The sequence below is a fragment of the Seriola lalandi genome, unplaced genomic scaffold (assembly GCF_002814215.2).
Source record: "Seriola lalandi dorsalis isolate HSWRI2012SDOR001 ecotype SW California unplaced genomic scaffold, Sedor1 jcf7180002054972, whole genome shotgun sequence".
Lineage (NCBI taxonomy): Eukaryota > Metazoa > Chordata > Actinopteri > Carangiformes > Carangidae > Seriola > Seriola lalandi.
This window is the reverse complement of record NW_019525660.1, coordinates 5,549,744-5,559,474: the sequence shown is the minus strand read 5'-3', so window position 1 is coordinate 5,559,474 and position 9,731 is coordinate 5,549,744. Positions and strand designations below refer to the sequence as shown.

General features: G+C 44.1%; 1 pseudogene; it reads right to left on the bottom strand.

The window, feature by feature from the left end:
• Window positions 1–9,731, bottom strand: part of LOC147817124 (uncharacterized) — a 189,146-nt pseudogene that overhangs the window by 77,777 nt on the left and 101,638 nt on the right.

The following is a 9,731-nucleotide window of genomic DNA, read 5'->3' as shown; positions in this document are numbered from 1 at the left end:
GGAGGTAGAGTCAAGGAGAGATGCCTTTTTGAGCTAAACTCTCCCCCGCCGGATTAGGCTGTGCTCTCCCCCCTCTACTCTCCAACACCACACCATTCAACTCACCTAAAACAAACAAACTCACCTAAACAGCCGAAAACACACTACAAACCAATTCAAACAATACAAGCAAACAATACAGGCCACCTCACCTGGACTAACCGTATGGTCTCAAAGAGGCTCACACAGGCCACACCCCCCACTTAAAAACACTTCCTCTTCCTGGATTTCTTCCTTACTTCTCCTAAGAGTCTGTCTATCCTAAGTGCTCCCCCTGCTGGGCCCCCAGCTACCATTACTTCTTCTCATCCAAATCCACTGACTCAGAAAGAAATCAACTGCCCGGTACTGTATGTAAGTCCCACAGCGTCTGAGGTTTTACTTTCTCAGCAAAATGGTTCAATAAAGGGTTTATATCTTGATGCTTCATGTGAACAGTGCGACATCTACTGGCCTGAATGCAAAATGGGCAAATACAAACGTTTGTACATCACAAATTGACTGCAAGTATAAGGGAAAGCATGGCTGTATTTTATATTCTAAGCATAGATTTATATACTGTAAAAGCAAATCAAAATATGTTTTCTATGCATCAAATGTGTCAATATCAGTCAAGTTAAGTTCAATGTCTTCGTATTAACTTAACCCTCGTATTATCCTCAAATATTACTAACACATTTTACCCTTGGGGTCAATTTGACCCCAGGGATATTTGCCTCCAGAAAATGATTTACAGAAAATTGTTGACCAAGTTTTTGTGTCAGGCACTTTGTATATTTGTTGAATACATAAATAACCCCTTGATAATGAAACCTATCAGTGAGTTGACCTGCCCTCTAGCGCCATCATCAGGCCAAACTTTTAAATTTGAATTAATTTATCTTGAAAAGTTTTCATACAAATCTTCTCAAATTTACTGACAACATTAATGACCACAAGAGTATGAACCCTATTGGTTTTGGTGATGATATGACCTTCCTTGTAGTGCCACCATCAGGTCAAACTTTCAGTTTTAGAGTCAGTGTATCTTGAAAATCTTTCATACAAATCTTTTCTAATTATGGGTGCACATTCATGACTCTCACAGAATGAACCATATTGATGGATGTTGGTCGGCCCTGCCTTGTTTGTTTGTCATCAAAGTGTATGACAAAACTTGGAATGTCTTCAGAGACATGGTGGCTGGAAATATTGCCCTTCCAGGCTCAGCGTTCCAAAGGCTTGCTGTTGCTTCACCTTTTGATTTGTAAACTCCTGTCAAAATGAGCAAGTCAATGTGGGCTTCCAAGTCAACTACATCCAAGTCTTTCCAACTGTCCCCATACACGCGCTTCCCTCTAAATTTGTCATCCCAAGAACAATATTTTCAATCGATGGTGTTATGAAGAGCTCTAATGATGACTTGATGTCTTCAACATGGCTGATTGCATATCTGTGGGGCCTGGAACCGTTTTCATAATATTAGTAGCACTAAGTCTACCCTGCTGTCTAAGTGGGGAAAGGGACCATATTATCTTTCCATTTTTGGAAGGGATCGTGTCTGCTGGTGGTTGAGAGACAACAGGAGGGTCAACACTGTCATTCTCATCAGATGAGAATGCCTCAAAATCAGGGTCCTCCTCAACACAATCTTCTGTCTCAGACACATTCTCCTCTTTGTCACTTTCACTGTCAAAATATCAAAAATATCAGTTCTACTTCACACACCTTCATGCCAATGGTTCGGGAAAGTTCTCATGAGAATATTGCCCCTCCCCCCATGTCACGTTAGCACCAAAAATGGAAAATTATGGTCCCTCTACTCACTTCAACAACAAGGTAGACGTGCTGCTAAGAGTGTGTCCCACCAGACACACAGTCAGCCATGTTGAAGACATAAATTCATTATTTGAGCTCTTCATATAACCATCAATTGAAAATATTGTACTTGAGATGATAATATTAGAGGGGAGGCATGTGTAGTTGGAAAGAATTGGATGTGATCAACTTGCAAGCCTACATTGGCAGGAGTTCCCAAGTCAAGTTGTTTCCAGCATGCCCACACCACGAGAAGTATCAAAGTTCTCGTGGGAATAGTTGCCCCCACCCCCCTGTTATGTATCAACTCAAAAGTATCAACTCTGCACCTGCAGGTGTGGGGATGTTAGGTCACACACACAGACAGACAAGTTTTACACAGCTAAAACAGCTTGGGGTCAAATTGACCCCAGAGGACCACCAATGCGTGCAATATGTGTTCAGCACATTAAAAAAATATCATCATGAACATTTTATGCTTAATCAGTTGTTCCCATCAAATTAGGAAAAGTCATGAAATATGAAGCAAAAAAAAAAAAGCCAACTATTGTTTTTTGAATGATAAACATTGAATGGGGTCAAATTGACCCCAAGGATAATAGGAGGGTTAAGTGTCAAAACTGTAAGTTAGTTTCCAATGTGGGCAAAGAACATGTAGCTTTACTTTTAAATGTTAGCTTTGGTGGTTGTGCTGTAAAGGTGCAATATAAGATCTGGCCAGAACTTGAGTTTAAAATGTTCAAAAATTGAATTAACATTATCAACAGTGTGTGTGAAGAAGCCACAGTGATGATGTCATGATCAAGACCTCCATATGTTGTATTTCAATTATCTACTGAAATGAGCATTCTAACCAGCCAGCCCCGACCTATGCCGTGTTGTAATACCACTTTGTGACACTAGACGCTGTGTGAGTCAGTGGCGTGTCAGGTCTGCTCTCAATCCTCCTAAAAGGCAAAATTCATCTGCATCCCAAAGGACTGCTCCCAACAAGAAACCACATTCAACGGCAAAGAAAAGAAGCAACACGAGTAAATCTCGGTGTGGCTTTCCACCGCTGGAGACAGCTCCTGAGAGTAAAGAAACGCAGTTTGAGGCCGAGCTCACACCTTCCCTGTTAGCCTGGTGATTAACATCCAATGTTAGCTCTTTAGCGAAAAATATAATCAGTGCAAAACTGACAAACCGTATCGAGAAAACATTTCAGGTGGTGATATTGACGATGTCGACATATGTTTTAGTGTTTACTAGAATTGTGCCTGTTCCTGTCGGCTGTTGTACAGCTAGTTACGTCAGTAACTTTAAGCTCATTTTGTAACTGATAACTGTAAATTGAGACTGTTTGGACCCAGTAGACTGAGTGAATACACATCGATCGGTACACCATGTTGTAACCACTTTACATTACTGTTAGAAAGATCAGGCTATTTTGAATGTGCAGTCTTTACATTTCTCAGGAGATTTCAGCATACCTCTGTCTTTATCAGGAGCTGAGCCAGTACAGATGCAATACTGTATCCACCTGTCTCTCCAACGGCAGAGAATACAGACACAGTGAGGAGGGTCTAGGTGAGTAAAATGCTATCACTCACTTTTAAAAGTAAGACTTGTCTATACCACTGTAATTAAATCAGACCCACAGTGTATATATGTTCATACTGCTGATTCTTAATAATGAATATACCACTGCCTATATTGGTTATGTATTTTACAGTATATCCATATTTGTACTACTCAATTTGTTGGTTATATAGTGTGTGTACATTGAATTCTTATCATACTTGTAGTTGTTTACCCTTCATTTCCTTGCATTTACATTTTATAATATTCATACTATATTTATTTTTAGCATATTCATATCTATACACACACAACAGACCTAACATGTTTGAATATCAAGAGCTTGTACGATCCAAACAAATTGTCCTATCACATGTTTTCTGTGTCAGGACCAGAATTCCAGTCTAATCATCACCAATGATGGACCAGCACCCTGCCTTTTCTTCTACATCTAACCTCATCAATCAACAACCACATCACAGTAACTCCTTGAGCTATTATCCCTGCACATAACAGATATTGTCTATACTGTGAACTTTTGCACAGTCCCCGCCCCCACTGTAAACAGTGAGAGCAAGTTGCCGCCTTCCCCCCCTGAGGCGCTGGACGGTTTGCCAGAACCTTTTTGGAGCCGATTGATAGTCTTCCTCCAACCACGCCCTGTAGGCCTCCTTCTTCAGCCTGACAGCTTCCCCCACCCCTGGTGTCCACCAGCGGGTACGGGGGTTACCGCCACGACTGGCCCCAGCTACCCTGCGGCCGCAGCTTGCAACAGCCGCCTCAACAACAGCAGAGCGGAACAAGGCCCATTCGGACTCAATGTCCCCCGCCGCCCTCAGGACGCGATCAAAACTCTGCCGGAGGTGTGCGTAGAAAATCATCTTGACGGGTTCTTCCGCCAGGCTTTCCCAGCAGACCCTCACAACCCGTTTGGGCTGTGGCGCAGGGACGCAACCCTTTCGTCCACTGGGGTAAACTCCAACATACAAGCAGAGAGCCTGGGGGACACCAAAAAGCCCACCCCGGCCCTCCGCCTCTCACCCGGAGCAACTCCAGCAAAGAGGAGAGACCAGGCCCTCCCAAGGACTTGGGTTCCGGAGCCGACGCTATGTGTTGAGGTGAGACCGACTATATCTAGCTGGTATCGCTCAACCTCTTCCACAAGCTCCCGCTCCTTCCCCGCCAGAGAGGTGACGTTCCATGTTCCAGAAACCAGTGTCCGTAACCGAGGATCGGACCACCAAGGCCCCCACCTTGGTCTGCTGCCCAATCCACACTGACTCTTCCTGCAGGTGGTGAGCCCACTGGGAGACGAACCCATGTAGCCGGTTCGGGCTGGGCTCCGCCGGGCCCCATGGGCCAAGGCCCGGCCACCAGGCGCTCGCCCACGGGCCCCAACCCCAGGCCTGGCTCCAGGGCGGGGCCCCGGTGTCTCTCCGGGTTGAGTACTCAGGTCCTTTTTATTTCTTTTCATTGGGATCCTCTGAACCGTTCTTCGTCTGGCCCTTCACCTGGGACTAATCTGCCTTGGGAGACCCTACCAGGGGCAAAATGCCCCTGACAACATAGCTCCTAGGGTCATTAGGGCTCTCAAACTACTCCACCACGGTAAGGTGACGGTTCAAGGAGGAGAGAAACCCAAACCAGTTGTTTTAATTGGGTCTGTACTCCACTTGCACCCTGCTGTTTACTCTGAGCAACAGCCATGCTGTTCAGATGACTCTGAATCATCAGGTTTTGAACCATTTATAATTGATGTGGATGTGACAGAAAATCCTGTGCCCTCTATACTGCCTGACCCTAGTGAAACAACACCAGCCACACCGTTTACCCTGCTTGTGTTATGACCGGTTCCCAGTCTTGAAAAGCCGATTCTGTCAACCTCTCTGAAACATTTATGATCCTCCAGATAACGCTGAGTTAAAGCTGGTTGATGTTGAAACAGCCAAGTCTGAAAGTGAACCAAGGATAATTTATCCACTGCCTCTAAAGTTGTTGATTTGACATTGTGTAACCCTGGTGTTTTTGCTGAAACTCCACTGCTTCTTTAGCCAAATGTTTTGCAGCTGTTATGCCAAAGCAGGAGTTGTTGTCTGGCTCTGTTGGCTTTTATGTGGAAGGTGATGTGCTCATGCGTATGTGGACTGCTTCTCCTGATGGATCTGACTGGAGTGCCACTTACCAAGTTGTTGTTCCCTCTGTGTACCGCTTGCAGATACTGGACTTGGCTTATGATAATGCTATGGCTGGTCATTTGGGGGTTACAAAGACCTAGATTCGGGTATTGAGACACTTCTTTTGGCCTGGTTTAACACTAGAACCGCCAAGACAGTCTGATGGACTGTTTGAGTTTTTATTATGTAAATAACTTTGTTCAAATAAAAACTACAGGTCTCTTACTCCATGACTTTTCCTAAATATATGTTTTTGATGTTTTCTGAAGCCTAACAGGTATTAAAATAAAAAAACAAAAGATTTCTGAGCATTTATTCCTTGGACTGCCAAAGCAGTCATATAGACCGCTGTATGGATTATTACAATGTTTCTATTTCACAGTTTTCGCGTGTCTATTTTTTTTCACTTAGTGTTTTCATTATTACATTTTTATATGCAGGTCTGGAGAAAGAGCAAGAGTGACTTTCTCAGGACCTTAGCGAGGGGGAAGCTGATGGTTTAGTGATGAGGAAAATCACTGTCGGCTGGCACAGCTGTCAGCATGTCCACTCATGACGCAGCCACTTCACAAACTTTATTTTGTGAGTACAAACTAGACCTTTGTAAATAGTCAGCTTGTAGGCTATAAACAGTAAGCAACATCTAAAATCACCCCTTCTATTATAATACAGCTTAATAAATCTCAACTGTGCTGCCAGTGCTGTCTAGTCCAGTAAACACGCCACACCGGTCTCTGTGAGAACTTGTAGGCTAGGTCAGATCCAGGTGGAACGATTGTAAAAAAAAAAGAAAAAAAAACCTCTGACTGCTGATGATAAACAATAACAAAAAAATAACAGTCCGATTATCCTCAGAGCGAACAGCGACAGCGGCTCTTGACAAGAGAGCATACACACTGTCTCCAGATGCAGGTGTGTGCCAATAGGTGCGTCAGGTGCTGCGAGATCACTATTAGTCAATCATTCTCTAATGTAATCTCTCCCCCTACCCCCCCCACACCTCACCCCCGACCCCCAACATGACATTATATGAAGAAGATCCACTAACAACAAACACTATTTTTTCCACTTCAAGAGCTGCTTGTAAACCTAAACAATGTAAATACATGTGATGGTCTGGGAGATCGTTGTGGCAGCTTTAGGGGGTGCTAGAATGTGGCTGAGTATTGCCACACCTGCCATACTTATCAGTTAGCAGGCAAACCAAACCAGGTGATTCCTATGGCACCCCTACAACCTATTCCTGTAATAGGAGAGCCCTTTGAAAGGCTTATTGTAGACTGTGTAGGCCCCATACCAAAGTCAAAATCTGGTCATCAGTACCTTTTGACCATCATGTGTGCCACCACTCACTACCCTGAGGAGCAATACCCCTATTTTCTCTTAAGGCTAAGACAATAGTCAGGGAGCTTGTGAAATCTTGTACCACTTTTGGCTAGCCTAAGGTCATTCAAACAGATCAAGGGAGTAACAAACCAAGGTATTCAACCAGGCGCTAGTGGTTCTGGCTGTGAAGTATCAGGTTTCTAGTGCTTATCATCCTGAGAGCCAAGGAGCTCTCGAGAGATACCACCAGACTCTCAAGTATATGTTGCGCACTTACTGCCTTGAACGTGGTACAGAGTGGGATGAAGGCATACCTTTTTTGTTGTTTGCAGTTCGTAAAACTGTGCAAGAGTCATTAGGGTTTAGCCCAGCCGAGTTGGTGTTTGGCCACACATTCAGAGGCCCATTGAAACGGTACGTTGAGGGAACAGCTGATGGCAGATTCCACACCCAATATCAAAGTGCTCGATTATGCGAGTTCATTTCGAGAGCGTCTCAACCATGCATGTAACATAGCTAAAAAGGCCATGGAACACTCTGAAAAAATTGCTGTACTGCATTTTTGTCAAAGTGCTGTTTCATTTTAGACAGTCTGGAGACTCAGCACTGGCTCCTTTGCCAATACCTGGCTCAGTGGTACATGCCAGGTTTGCTCGGTCTTATGTTGTTGAAAAGAGGCTCAGTGAACCAGATTATATAATTTGTACTCCAGACAGGAAGCGTAAGTCTCGTGTTTGTCATGTTAATATGTTGAAGCCTTATGCTGTCCGGTTCCAAGAGGGAGAAAGTTCTTCAAATGAAGTGAGTTGTGTTGCTGCAGTTTCTGTTGTTTCCACTTGTTCTGGTGACAATGGTTTAATCAAGGACTCACAAGTGTTGGAAGATTTAGAGACTCATGTGTCATATCTTCCTGACTTTCAAAAGGAGGATGTCCTTCAGCTGATACGTGGTCATCTTGGTTTGTTTTCAGATGTACTCACTCTCACAAATGTACTGAAACCTGACATTGATGTAGGTGATAGTGCCCCTATCAAGCAGCATCCTTATTACGTGAACCCTACCAAGCGTGAGTTGATGAAAAAGGAGATTGAGTACTTGTTGGCCAATAGTCTTGCAGTTCCTAGCAACAGCTTTTGGAGTTCACCCTGTTTATTGGTTCCAAAAGTTGAGTTGGTTCTGTACAGACTATCGGAAGGGTAGGAACAGCTAGTTATGTGACCAAGCTAGATTTGTTAAAAGGGTACTGGCAAGTTCCTTTGACACATAGAGCCTCTGACATCGCTGCCTTTGTCACGCCTGATAATTTCCTCCACTACACTTTGATGGCATTTGGCATGTGTAATGCCCCTGCCACCTTTCAGCGACTCATGTGGACAGTGTTGTCTGGTGTAGAAAACTGAGGCCTACTTAGATGATGTTGTGTATTCACCTGACTGGGAGAGTCACATGAAAATGCCTCACTGACCTGAGTAAGTGTGAGTTTGCCAAAGCTACCATCGTGTTACATCATGTTGGATTCTGGGACAGGGACATGTTCGCCCCCTTGCAGCCAAGATCAGTGCTGTTGCTGAGTACCCTGTTCCATTACAAAACACCAGCTGCACCATTTCTTAGGCTAGCAGGTTACTGTAGGGCCTTCTGTCGTAACTTTGCTACTATTGTTTCCCCCGACTGATCTTGTCAGTCCTGCTAAGGAGTCTGTGTGGGACTCCAAATGTGAGCTGTCCTTCCAAGCTGTGAAAGCTTTGCTGTGTATCTCGCCAGTGTTTGCTACCCACAATTTTGCTGTTCCATTTAAACTTGAGGTCAATGCCAGTGGTACAGGTGCCGGAGCTGTTTTGATTCAGGAAGTTTCAGTAGGCATTGATCACCCTGTCTGCTACTTTTCCAAAAAGTTTTCTCAGACACAGCAGAACTACAGCACTATTGAAAAGGAAGCCCTGGCTTTGCTGTGGGCTTTACAGCATTTTGAGGTGTACATTGGGTCCTGCTTGCAGCCTGTTGTTGTTTACGCAGACCATAATCCTTTGGGTTTTTTTGCATCGGATGTGTAACCCTTTCACCCTAGGCTCGTACTATTATGATCAGGTTATGCACTACACAGTTCACTACTAAACCATTTTCAGGTTCAAAAAGGGTGAAAGAGACATCTCATTGTAAAATAACGTGTCTAGGGTAGACTATGATTCTCACTCTTATTAGTAATCACTGAGAGGCTATGGGAATAATTTATAATAAACCAATGAAATGTTACTTATTTAGTGAAAGGAATTAACCTGTACAGTTGTTCAGCAAGATATGATTAATACCACACACACAGTAGCTGAAATTTAACAGTGTATTCAATTAAATTGCAGGTAGTTCACATGCAGAATACAAAACACAGTATGAAAAATGATAATCCCCAAACAAAAGAAAAGACCTGGGTATTTTAGTCTTTGGTCTGAGTTAATTGAGTGCACTCTTTAAGTTTTAGTTTTAGTTCTATAAGCAAGCTTGCATTAAGTTTCGTTGGTGCGCTTAACGTTGGAGTTCATGAAGAAACAAACCAGCCGTAGTGTTACTGTTACCTCCTTGTGTGAGAAAAACCCCACCACCGGGTCTGTAGAAATCCGCTCGGCAGCCCCGCAACGATGAGTAGCAGGAAAACTCTACTCTGCAGGCAGCAGACAGCACTCAGGACCCAGCAACACATCCGCGACGTCCGCTGTAGCTCCTCCCGACCACGGTCTCCCCTCCCGTCCGGCAGGTGAAGAAGAATGAGGCCAGCCCTCTGACGACGGCAGGTGAGCTAAGCTAATTAGCTTGCCTCGAAGTTGCAAAAAACACAGTCTC